This window comes from Octopus bimaculoides, chromosome 13 (assembly GCF_046866305.1).
Source record: "Octopus bimaculoides isolate indiv1 chromosome 13, ASM4686630v1, whole genome shotgun sequence".
Lineage (NCBI taxonomy): Eukaryota > Metazoa > Mollusca > Cephalopoda > Octopoda > Octopodidae > Octopus > Octopus bimaculoides.
The window spans coordinates 65,155,440-65,169,037 of NC_142940.1; the positions used below are offsets into that span (position 1 = coordinate 65,155,440).

General features: G+C 34.2%; 1 long non-coding RNA gene across 1 annotated transcript in view; it reads left to right on the forward strand.

Moving 5' to 3' along the window:
* Positions 1 to 1,453: 1,453 nt before the first annotated feature.
* Positions 1,454 to 13,598, forward strand: part of LOC149132936 (uncharacterized) — a 28,745-nt gene continuing 16,600 nt past the window's right edge. Inside the window, exon 1 of the long non-coding RNA XR_016244082.1 lies at positions 1,454 to 4,321. This is a non-coding gene — a long non-coding RNA (uncharacterized LOC149132936). The remainder of the gene's footprint in view (positions 4,322 to 13,598) is intronic.

The following is a 13,598-nucleotide window of genomic DNA, read 5'->3' on the forward strand; positions in this document are numbered from 1 at the left end:
TTGTAACCTATAAACGTTACCTTCTTAAAAGAAGCCAAAACCGTACTTATCTACCAAAAATCTCGCTTATTAGCAAGAAACACTTGAACCAGCAGCGTCATTGACTCCTATATAATACACCTCTTTACTTTTAAACTATAACAAAATTCCTACGACGGAAACATACTATTACTGCAAACACACAATATATGTCTGTGTGTCTGTATGTGTATCAAATGCTCTGTGTGAGGGTAAGTATACATGGATGTTAGTATATGTGTGTGTGCTATTCAGTGTTATGTGCATATCCAGAGCTAATAGAACTATTAGTGTAATGCTCATCTGGCGTCGGCATTATTCGGTAATCTTCAAACATTTTGTTGTATTTATCACTAGAATGTTACTTATATTTATTTGTTTGTGAGATAAATATTTATCGTTAGTGCAATAAATTGAGATAAATGAATTCGCTGAATAAACAAGCATATATATTTACTACCAGAGAACAAGATAGTAAAGCACCACGAACCAGGAGTAATGTTGCGCACTGCTTTCCTACAATAAACAACTGCTCAAACTAGTTTCTTATAAGATTATTCCCCCCCCCCTCTCTCTCTTTATATATATATATATATATATATATATATGTGTGTGTGTGTGTGTGTATGTTTCTATATAACTGGACATCATTACCCATATTCTCCTGGGAGGCAAATCATACATTCCTTTCTTAGGCAAAAGAATCTCTCTTATCTTCTATATATGTCTTATTGGTTTTCATGCATAACTGTGTTTAGGATTATATCATAGTATGATCCTGCTATTTTCAAATTGTAAAGAGTGGATTGTGAGAGAAAGGATGGCATTTCTCGGATTTGGAGTGATCCTGTATGAAATTCAGTTTGGTTCGTGTCCAGAGATAGCCCAGAACCAGTTTACATTTCCGGACATCATGATGCTACCCTTCAATTCGAGTTAATCTAATTATTGCCTTTTGAGTTACTTAAAAATTTCAGACCACAATCCTTTAATTTTCTATTTAATATGAAAAATTTATACCACTGATATTGTGAACTAATCAGTAAAATTTATAAACGAATTAAATGAAATATTCTCTGCCGCACTCTTAATTACATTGATTCATAATGTATTATAAACAGAGAATCTTGAAAAAAGAAATGTAGTCACAATGAAATGAAATAGTGAGGTACAGTAATTTACCATGGCAGTTCATAAAAGGAAAGTAAAAATTGAAAAGAGCAAATAATGTGAAATTGCATGAGTTTTACTTCCCATTGAAATACATTGGCCTACTGTTCATTTATTATAGATGACATCAAATAATAACAGCTACACGGCTACTAATTACATCAAATGTTCTGAACAAATTGCTTAAATAATCATTGCAGCTGCGTGTTACCATTTCAAACTGTTTGGTTCATAAATTCAAGGTAAATTTTCAATATAGTTTCAAATTAATATTAAACTCAAAATAGTTTGATTATAAATAATTTTTATATTGCGAATATATCCGTTTAGGTTAGAAAAATATTATATCTAGGATTAAAGCACCTTTATTATAATAATAATAATAATTATTATTATTATTATCATTATTATTACTATTAGCATCTTCTTTCAATTCTGTCTCCATTTCTTGATGAGTGTCTTCCTGACACCTAGGGCAGAGAAACGCACTGAATACATTGATAGGCCTTTAAAATAAACACACAAACTGTTCATTTACAAAGTCATGTAAAAGAGAAAAAGGAGAAAAAAGGCAGAGAGAAAAAGGAAAAACTAAAAAACTGAAAAAGTGAAAGTGGTCTTTCACAACAATATCTAGTTTATTTGCTTTGATGGTCCGGTCTGTACATACTGGGAAGTCCCAAAGAATAGGTACATTTCATTACTATTATTAATATTGAATGAGAGAGAAGTGCACGCTATCAAAGTGACGCTAGGGTAAAATATACAAAGCCCATTATACCCATCCTGACTACCCGTCTGATAAGGGTACACCAGGTACATGCATTACAACCATATGTGCGAGACATGGTGATCTCATATCAAGATGAACGGCGCGGGCCCAGTTAGAATTTTCTTCAGGTCGAGTAGCCCATCCCACTCAAAAGTTCCCTGAATGAGGGTTGTTTAAGGATGTTGAACGAAACACCCATGTTTTCAAAGGTGAATTATCCAAACCCCAAAGAATTCCTTTCAGCACATGTCTACTTCTGCTCGTGATCAGAAATGCACATATCGGGAGCCACTAAGGGACATGCTCAAATGGGTAAGGTGAAACAACTGACAAGGAAATCTGTGGTATTAAGCAGAATATTTGTTGTAGGCCTTTTTTTATACCAATACTAAACAATGTATATTGATGACACTTCCAATTTCAGTTAAGTTCGAAACCAAGAAAGCTACTGCCTGTTACTTTAATTATTTCTTGTTTTTCTTCTTCTTCTTCTTCTTACCATTATTGCTGTTGTTGACGGCGAGTTAAGATGTGTATTCAGCGTTCCGTGAGTTTGGATTTTCTTGTGCTTTTATTTTTTATTTTTTCAAGTTTATTGATTTTTTTATTTGACTGTTTTGTTTTGTAAACCCCTTTCGGTGTGCAGAAGGGTTTCTTTTGTTGAATTTTCCCCCTTTAAGTAGCGAATTTTGGATTTTTTGTTCATTAGAAATATTTTTTGTTTCTTCGTCTAACGAAAAAAAAACAAGATGGCTTCCTCTGTCGCGAGTAGTAGTAGTGGCTGTTCTCACAGCCAATACAGCCATGATTTCCCTCCTCTAGACAGCTCAAGTAGCAGAACGAAATTCACGAAGAACACCTGCACCACGCTTGATACAGAAAAAGAAAGAAAGAAAAGTCAAGTAGACGCCGTCATCGCCACCACCGACATGAAGAAGTAAAGTAACGACGAGCAAAATAAAAAACAAAAATACCAGCACGAGCGAAAATAACAAAGCAAGCGGACACGGTTTCGCTTCCGCGGCGACACAAACGCGAGAAAAACTAAACCTCACATTAGAGGATTTTTTAAAAATTCAAAGGAGCTGTTAGTGAAACAAGGCAATAATGTCTCACTAAATACCCCAAAAAGAAATCATAAAGGACACAAACCGTAAAACAATTGCATACAAATGTATAAACAAGATGAAAATAAAGGCTTTGGAAAGAGCAATACAAAAACAGCTGGAATTGATACTGAAACCGATCTGGAAGAACAAAATTTATGTGACACGGGGAAAATGATTTGACACTGGAAATGCGCTTCGCAACGGAGGAGGAAGCAGGAAAACATTGGACAACGCCATTAATATCGGAGGACCTGACACTCGGGCCGACATATCTTGGTCGGTGTGTTAGAAAAATTGAAATTACGGAGGTGTCCCCTGAAATAAATATATTCTGGCTGGTGGCGGCTGTCCTCTATGATATAGAGGACAACGCCAATATACTGAAGGTGCATAAAGTTGAACTAACAAAATTGGACGGGTCAGGGATAGAATCCTCTTGTTCAAATTGAACAAGGGGCCCTAAATTATATCCCTGGTGCCATAGATTTACCAGACGGCATGAGACTGCATGTGGCTGTGGAGGGCAGACGGCCGAAGTGTTACTTTTGTAGGAGTGACCAGCACCTCAAGGTCGACTGCACCAAACACAAAGAGATGAGAGGGAAGCTGCAAGCGACAGCAGCAGCGGGGGCAGCTCCAGTGCAACGGCAGCAGCAGCAACCACAGCAGCAGCAGAAACTAGCCTCATCACCACCAACAGCCACGCCGCCTCCAGCCTACGCCAAGGCACCACCAACACAAACAAAACTGGACGGAGTACCACCACCAGCAACAGCCAGAGAATATCCCCCTTCCCGAACAAAACAACTCGGAGTGTTTGAGTACTGAGGCCGAGAAGGGAGAGTGGCAAACTGTTCCCCCACAAAAAAAAGAAAGAAAAAGAAAGACAGTAGAAAAAGAGAGAGGGGCACAAACAGGAGGAAATAGCAGCAACACGCAGACACAGCAAACAACAACAACAACACTACCACCACAAACACCGACACAGCACAAACACCACCAACCTCACAGCTATCGACTCCGACAACAAGCAAACACCACAATGGAAGAGTTTTTCTTCCCCACACACAGTGCACCACCACCACGCATACAAAATTTTAAAACTAAAGCACAACACGTACAACACATTAAAAATCAACTCCCCAAATGCTGTTGGGTCTTTTGAAAAAATCATTTTCGCAAAGACTGTTCAAAAACCACGTGGATACGCCTACAGCGAAAACCAAGAGGACACCCCTGCCAAACAGCAATGGTAAGTAGAGCTATTCTCCAGCCTAAATTTATTTTACAATGGTGATGCTCAGAATAGGTTGTATAAATGTCAGTGGCCTCGGGTCGCTTTGGAAACAAGGTCACTTTTTAAATGACCTGAGGTCCCTTAGAGTAGATGTTGCACCTGATCTGTTTGGATTGAGAAATCTAACAGGAGTTTGCTAGTCTCCGAATCTGCCACTTTCTGCAGTTTGTGCTCATACCACTATTATTATTATTATTATTATTATTCAGTAGTCTTATTTTTATAACGTGCTTTCACTTCACTACGGAGCGCAGCTCTGTGTGCCTTGAGTATCTATTGTAGTTTGTTGTGGTGCTTTTATTGTTACTGTATTGAAAATGTTTTACGTAGGATGTGTGCGGTGCCCAGTAGTACTATTTTCTGCATGTTATATATATTTGTTAGTCCCGTTTGTTTTTTGTTATGTATTTGTCTGAATATTTTTTTTATTATACCTAATGCGCCTACTATAATAGGAATTGTTTCTGCTTTTAAACTCCACTTTCGAGTTACCTCTATTTCCAAGTCTTTATATTTTAAAAGTTTCTTCCATTTCTTCTGGAGAACTGTTGTCATCTGTTGATATTGATACATCAATTAGAAAGCATTATTATTATTCTTATTTACTTTCAATCTGCATGTTTGTTATAATCACTTACTGAGACACCCAGTGTCCTAGAGCGAGTGAAGAATAAAAGATATTACAGTATGACTGAAATCTTGGGGAGGGCAAGTGGCAGGGACAGTAGCGAAATATCTTCATGTGATACAACACATTTAAATTGATAGATTTTTTTTTCTAAGGATGTGGGCAGTACTTGTCAGCACAATCTTTTGGATTTCTCTGAGACATATTTGCAATTATGTACTCTTTGTGTATGTTTTAAAGATGAGGCGGAGTATATTTTATACAGAGCCAGAAATCCGGATCTGAGATTATCCAATAATTTTTTGCTTGTTTATTTGTCTATTTGTCTTTTCATCTTGTGCTATATCAATACATGAAGTGGTTTTAGAGTCAAATCTTGACTGCTATCTCTAGCATGGTGGTATCTCTTAGATACCCTTAATTATATAATTTTAATAATAATTAATACCTATATGGGTTTGATTCTCATGCTCGCCACTTGATATGATCGGTATTTTAAATAACGTTCTTATCCTTATTTACATAAAAAAATTCATATATATATATACACACACACGCACACGCACGCACGCACGCATGCATGCATACATACATACATGCATACATACAAATAAGAACCTACAGTATGATAGAAGCCATAGCCACTCATAAATAAGGAATACTGGTGGAATGTCCCACTGAAAACCTCAATGTTACGTAAGCATAATATAGTTGACGTAGTAATTTGGGATAGAGAAGAGAAACTGTGTTCAGCAACTTATCTAGAATTACTATGTCTCTCTCTCTACTGATCGAAATATTATCTTCCTCCTCCCACTCGTTCCTCACCCCTTACAGTTTTCTTAATCTGACACCACTCCTATATCTTTCTCTTTGACCCTGTTTAAATGTATCTACTTATTTATTCTACAGTAGACCAGTAAACGACCTCAGCCCAAATTCACAAAGACATTCCCCTAGCTAGCTTCAAGAATACCATATTTTCCTCTACTCGTTATCTCTCTCCCACCCCTTTTCATGATCTTTTTCATTTACCCCAGCCCTTCACTAATATACTTTGCTTTCCACGCCTTTTCAATCGAATCTCCTCCGAGTCAACATGGGATCCCCTTGACGACAATATTAACTTCTTTTGATTAAAGTATCTTTGGCTCTACGAGTAGCTAGCGGACTGCCTCACGTTTGGATAATTACAACTTCCGAGGGTCTCCTATGTAACTTGGATTTTTTTATCTAATCCATTCCGTAATTTTGGATTTCTATTTGCATGCACAGCAACACCTGCTGGAAAACAGTTCTTTCAGCTTATCGAACTTCAATGCGGGAAAAACTTACAACCGTCTTAGTCAATAAACCACTGCTGTTCCTTAAATTTGTTTTTTATATCTTCTATGGACTGCTCGAAGCTTATAATCTTCCTACACCTTGATACTTGGTTCTAACCTTTGCTTTTATATATGTGTGGGCGTGTGTGTGTGTCTATTTGTGTGTGCGTATGTGTGTATATATATATATATATATATATATACACATATATATGTATGTATGAATGTATATATCATATGCAAGTGGTAATATCATCGTGCACTCAACTCTCCCAAAATCTATCAATATAGCTTTTTAATATCTCCTTCCAGACGATTCTAGATTGCAAAGAGAACAAAATAATACGTTTGCAAAAATCCGTAGCCAAATATCGTATTTGTATATACATACATACGTGTGTGTGTGTGTATGTATTTATATGTATGTAGATTTATGTGTGTACATATATACATATATATAAATGTATATACACACATATATATTATGTACACCTGTATATATATTATTGTTTATTGTTATGTCAAGTGATATATAAAACAAATTTCTAACATTAAGCTGAAGGATTACTCAAAACCTCTTTTCAGATGTATGTTTATTGAACTTATAGAAGAAGAGTGGTGACAATAAATTTGAAGTTTCGATCTGCTATCCTTCATCAGACTCTGCTACACCATATTTCCTTTTGTCTTTATTTAGACTTTGACATGGTGTTTTTCCTGGGGTTTGAGGAGCTATGTGAAGTGTTAATTAGAATTACTGTGCATAGGTCTGAGAATTACTTGTGTAGGAAGAGGCATACCACAGGAGAGGAGGATAGTATGTTTGTAGCGAGTCGTTTGATAGAATACTGTTGCAGGACTTTGTTTCGTTTGATATGGGTGTTCTTTCTTGGAATCGGCTACGTTGAGACATGAGAATGGTAACTGCAGACCTTTCCAAACGCTCCTCCTTCAAAGAAGGAAAGATTTAAACACGTTCTCCAAGAAAACTGATACCGTAAAGAGTCCGTTCATTGATAGATTGTCGGTTCTATATATAATTGCATTGAGTAAGGAAGAGAAATAAAGCGATCAGAGATATTCTTCGTATTTTATTAAACTAAACAACCTTTATTTCATATATTCTTATCCACTATAACACTGCCATTGACCTTCTGCTGAAATATCATCTAGATACAAACTTTGGTACAAACTGTGGCAAACGGAATTTCAATGCAACAAAGAAAACATGAGGTTCATTGAGAAGTGAATCCATTATACATGAAAACTGTGTCAAAGGTTCATTTCGTGAAAAGATTAGCCAGGAATTGAGGACACAGATACCCAGCTTCATGCTATGATTAATCAATGTAAAGTGTTGGTCATATACTTCCTGAAAGCGTTATTCACGCATGTGACAGGAAATAAGTTCAAAAACAGAAAGGAAACCGAACCAAATACTCGGGAAATTAGGAGCGGCAACGTACTCGTGACCTTATTTCCATCTTATTCTCATTAGATCTTCAACTATTGTACCGGCATTGTTCATTCTGATTTATGTATTTGCTTATTGTGTACGTTGTCACGTAGAGAGCAGAACAGCTCAATAAGGATGAATTCCTTGTCACTTTAGCTGATATAGTTGTTTCTTTATAAAATTAACGTTGAACGCTGAATATCTATATTTCTATAATTCAGAACAGTTCTTTCCAAATTAGCATGAAAAATTCATGAATTTAACTAGTGAATGGCACCAAGATATAGAGTATTGCTAACAGACATTATTTCAGTATGAGGTTATATTGCATCATTCTTCATCACAGTAGAGGGGGGTGTATGTGTCTGTATGCCACGGTGTGTGGGGGGGGGGCGGTTGTACGCGCGTAATATCACACAGTAATTAAAAAGAACGACCAGCATTCGCATGTTTCCCTTGTGTGGTTGTGGCGGTAGACGGCAATAAGTTATTTTATGCAAATTATATGGACATAAATAGATGTTAACTAAGTGTGACGTAATGAAATAATGAACAAGGCACAAGCTTTTTTTTTTGCCTCATTACTGAAAATTTGTAATTCATTCGGTTTTATTTATGAGAAATTAATATGCAACCAATCAATGAGAGATCATTAACGTGTAATAATTATGAATTAACTCATTCTCTCTATGTTCATTATTTAGTTTTTCCATTGTTCTTGAGCACATATATATATATATATATAGATATAGATATATTCTTATATGTATGTGTATATATGTATGTGTGTATATATATATATATATATATATGTGTGTGTGTGTGTGTGTGTGTGTATACGTATATATACATACACACACACATATATGTATATATATATATATATATATATATATATATATGTATGTGTGTGTGTGTATATATATATATATATATCGTTTTTAGAAAAACATGACTCCGTAGAAGAAGCACACTTTAAGAAGTAGAGCAGTCTGTATTAATTACTGGTGAAAGCCGTTTTATGGGTTCACCCTGGGTTTCCCATCCATAAAGGGCTTAACAAGCGTATCGTCGGCTAGTTTTGATTCTGTCATCGAGGCCTATCGAACAGCCTTTTACTTCTTCCGTTAAAAAGGCATGCACCACATCACATATTGCAAGTGTGTGTGTTTCACGAGAAATACGCGAGCGCCACACACAACTATTGGGTGTTGGCTGCGAGAGGTGTCCCAGCGCCTCATTCACCTTCCGATTTTCCTCTTTCGAAATTTTCTTAACTTCTTTTGATCTGTTAACTGTTCCTTCCTCAACTGCTTATTTTCATATCTCTATTTCTTCGCTAAACCTTATCGATTCTACTCAGCTATTTTAGCGATCTGACTCCAGTTGTTGTCGATCGCTTATTTAAGTTGCTAATCGAAATGCAATAAGTTTCGTTTAATAGGAACGACTCGCTCAGCTTTCAGGAAGCAAATTTCTGTTCCCGTGTAATTTGACTACATATTCAAACCATAACTGGAACTGTAAAAATCTGTAAAACTTTCCAGAAATTTATCATTTAAATATATACACGAGCAAGTCTAGATAGACAAGTATATGCATGAGAAGACATACATAAAACAAAACATACACATCTGCACGTATGCATACATACAGACGGTAATCTTCAAGTTTAGGGGGATAAAAAAATAAATAAAAATATTCAAGGGAAGTAACTGAACGTCTTACCAGTATTCTCCGTACATCTCTGTTTATAAATAAATCACACACGTGATTTGATTGACGTTAGGGTTAGGGTGTGATTTATTTATTAACAGCTAGAAGAAAACGGATAATACTGTTAAGTCGTTCAGTTATTTCCCTTGAATATTTTTTTTTTTTATCCCCCTAAACTTGAAGATTACCCATACAGACATATATAAATACAAAAATACTCTGTTGTTGATATTGAAATTCCAATAAAGGAGCCTTGAATCTAGGTTAGAAACCGGCTCTTTCTCTATTGGCAAGAAATCTTAAAATAAAAGTTAATAATGACATACATTCATATATTTGACGATTACGGACCATACCTTTCAAAATGCAGTGTACGTGGACATATTACAGAAAAGCTTCTCTTAGGGTGGTGGTAATATTTCAAAGAATTATAATTTTATAAAAAAACTAATTGATCTGAGAAACGGCGACTCTTCAGCTCCGTGTTTTGCGTTTTAATGTTTTAACGCCAACGTCTCCGCCTATAATTTGTTCAACAGTGAAAAATGAATTTCATTTAAGGATGGACAACATTTGTCTTATATCAACCAAATTATTTTATAGTTTTAGTTTACGACTATTTACGTTTTGAATTCAAGTTCTTTCCCGATCCCTTTTGCCTTTCATCTATTTTAAGAGGTTGAAGTATGTTCGAAATAATGACGAGATTATTCGTGCCATAGAATTGAACACTAATTCCTGAAACCAGTGAAATCATAAATGTATTAGACAATTAAATACGGCGATATATCATGACATATTCAATTCATGACTAAATCCAAGTCATTTGAATCACGTTATTGATTTCATTGATTATCACTATACCAAGAATAACAATATCGTGAAATCCATATTTCCAAAAATTGAAAACTAGTTCAGGGAGGGTGGTCACGATTGGACTATTTCATCATATGTCACATTTATCGACTTTTAACAGTGACTAAGAAGGATTAAGAAACAAACCACTTGCTTCTCGGTAGAATATTTTTCGGTCTCGATATTTCTTCCAATATTTCTCCCTTATCTTTACTTCTGGAGTTCAAATACCAGCAAAGTGTAATTATCCTTTTGATTCTTTAATGAACGATAAACTACATCTTGGTCAAGTTCTTTGATTGATATAATCGACTGATTTTTCCCTCTGAAATTTTGGGGTGCGTCTAATAAAATACGTTTTAATAGTTATAACGACTTCTTACGTTCTGCGTTCGAATCGTACTGAGGTAAAGTTTGTCTTTCATCCTTCCAAGGTTGCAGACAAGGAATACTAATCAAGTAACGAGTTAAAATTTATCAAATAGGTTCATTCCTCAAATGTCTGGCCATATCCATATATTAGACACGATTACTATTTTCACTGAGCAGAAATATAATAACCACGTTGCTATAAAATTAATTCGAAGCGAGCTCTGTATCTGGAGTGCCTCTGCATTGCCGGGGTGCGTTTACGTATATATTAGAACAAGAGAATTGATTTTTTTTTATATTTTAATTCATCAAGTCTCAGATAAAACTAGATTTTATATGTGACAATTAAAAATGAGTTAAGGAAAATAATTGGCATGGTTCACTGACATAAATTTGGATAATTAAGTTAAAATCTGGTTTACCAATTGAAATTCCCGCACTGATGCACTTTTTAAAAAAATTAGCGTCAATTATTTGTGAAAAGTGAGGATTATTTCTAAAAGATTAGGAATTAATTTCTGAAGTTAACTAAAAAGTTTTGAAATAGGAATGTCTTTATTTGTATAGTTGGCAGGAGATAACAGTAGAGATGTTCCAGTGTATTAGACCTCGTTAACATTTACATGTGATAGACTGTCCACTGAAAATCCAACCATGACCATCTCATCCAACACAACAACATCTAGAGTTGGGAAGAGCTAGTAGGATTTCAATAAAATATTTACAACTAGACATGCTATTTGATGATGGTGAGGATAGAAATAACAACAAACCGTACTTAAAGAGTAGGTGCGTGACGTAGTGACTAGGGTGTTGCACTCGCGATCGTCAGATAGTGAGTTCGATTCCTAGACCAGGTGGTGTGTTAAGTTCTTCAGAAAAACACTTCATTTTGCTGTTGTGTTGTTTGGGGACCGGCATGCCAAAGGTAGATCCATCGTTTTCAATGCGAGTCATATAATGCGACTAAAAGAGATTGAGGTAGAATTTACACTCTCAGATGCAGGAATGCGCCGTTACTGCATTTTCTACTTTATTCCTACTTCTATTACTACTCCTTTAAATGAAGCGTTGTACAGTTTTAAAAATGAAGTGCACATTTAAAAATATAGATGTGTGTGTGTGTGTGTGTGTGTGTGTGTGTGTGTGTGTGTTTGTGTGTTTGTGTGTGTGTGTGTGTGTGTGTGTGTGTGTTGAAATAAGTATATAGCGCTAAAATTAAATTTAGAACACGGGTTAATTATGTGTTCTATAGGTTTGAACGTAGATCTCGTTGATCTCAGTTCGACGGGGTTAAAACAACAAAAACGTCTTCAATGTGGAACTCTAGAATTTTATTAATACATGTTTGAGTAACATTTATAGGATGATTAGGAATAAATACTACTCATTTGATATATATTCCTGCATTGCTATCAGGCAGAGGAACATTAGTCTTTTTAAAGCGAAAGGCATAAATTAAAATTCAAAAACAAACAAGAAAAAAAACAGAAGCGTCTCATAAAAACATACTTGGTAGTATAATAGTGGTTCTTAATGGCAGACTTCTTATTGTTGTTTAATACAAAACTTCAACCGATTTAATATTAATGAACTCTATTCTTCAACAATTTGTTATTTTATAACGTTATTTATTCAGTAACAAAAATATATTTAACATAACACTAAAAAAATAACAACACCAGAAAGAAAATGCTGAAAGAGCTGCTCATATGCGTGTGGGTACATGTTTGACTATGTTGATATATAGCTTGATGGATGTAGATATATGCATACATCCACACAGACACACATATATATATATATATATATATATATATATATATATATATATATATATATGTACCTGTGTATATATGTATACATTTATATCTATACAAACGTATACGTATCTACACACACACACATAAATCCATACATACGCACACGCATATAAATATGTATATCCTTGTGTACATGCTTGTAAGTTCATGCTTGTATATACATTTATATATACATTGTATATACATTTATATATATATATATATATATATATATATATATATATATATATATATATATATATATATATATATATATATGCAAATATATATATATGTGCATATAATGAATCAAAATGTTTCAACAGGAAGCAGTGATAGAGAAAATGAACAAAGTGGCACCCTTTTCTTGTCAGAAATAACATTTTCTCTGAAACAATGCATTTGTATAATAGCTTCAAAACAACAAAACAAACGGAAGAGTTTTGTTTCATTTCGAATGTAATCGTTGTTTTCTGTTAGATTCTTGTTGTTCTTTTCTTTGCCTTCTCGCTTGCATATATATATATATATATATATATATATATATACATATATGTATGTATATATATGTTTGTGTGTATATATATATATATACATATATGTATGTATATATATGTTTGTGTGTATATATATATATATATATATATATACATATATGTATGTATATATATGTTTGTGTGTATATATATATATATACATATATGTATGTATATATATGTTTGTGTGTATATATATATATGCATATATACATGTATATATATGTGTTCATATATATGTGTATGCATGTATATATATGTGTATGCATGTATATATATATGTGTGTATTTATATGTATGCATGTATATATATGTGTATATATGTGTGTGTATTTATAAGTATATATGTATATATATATATATATATATATATATATATATATATATATATATATATATGTCTATGTATATATTTAAATATTTAATGTTGGCATCTTCTTCTTCTCTTGTTTTTCTTTAATGTATTTATGTCGTTTTTTTCTTTCCGGATTGCAATGAAGTCAGTTTCGATTTTCGCCTCAGGTTATGTAATTCTTTGACAA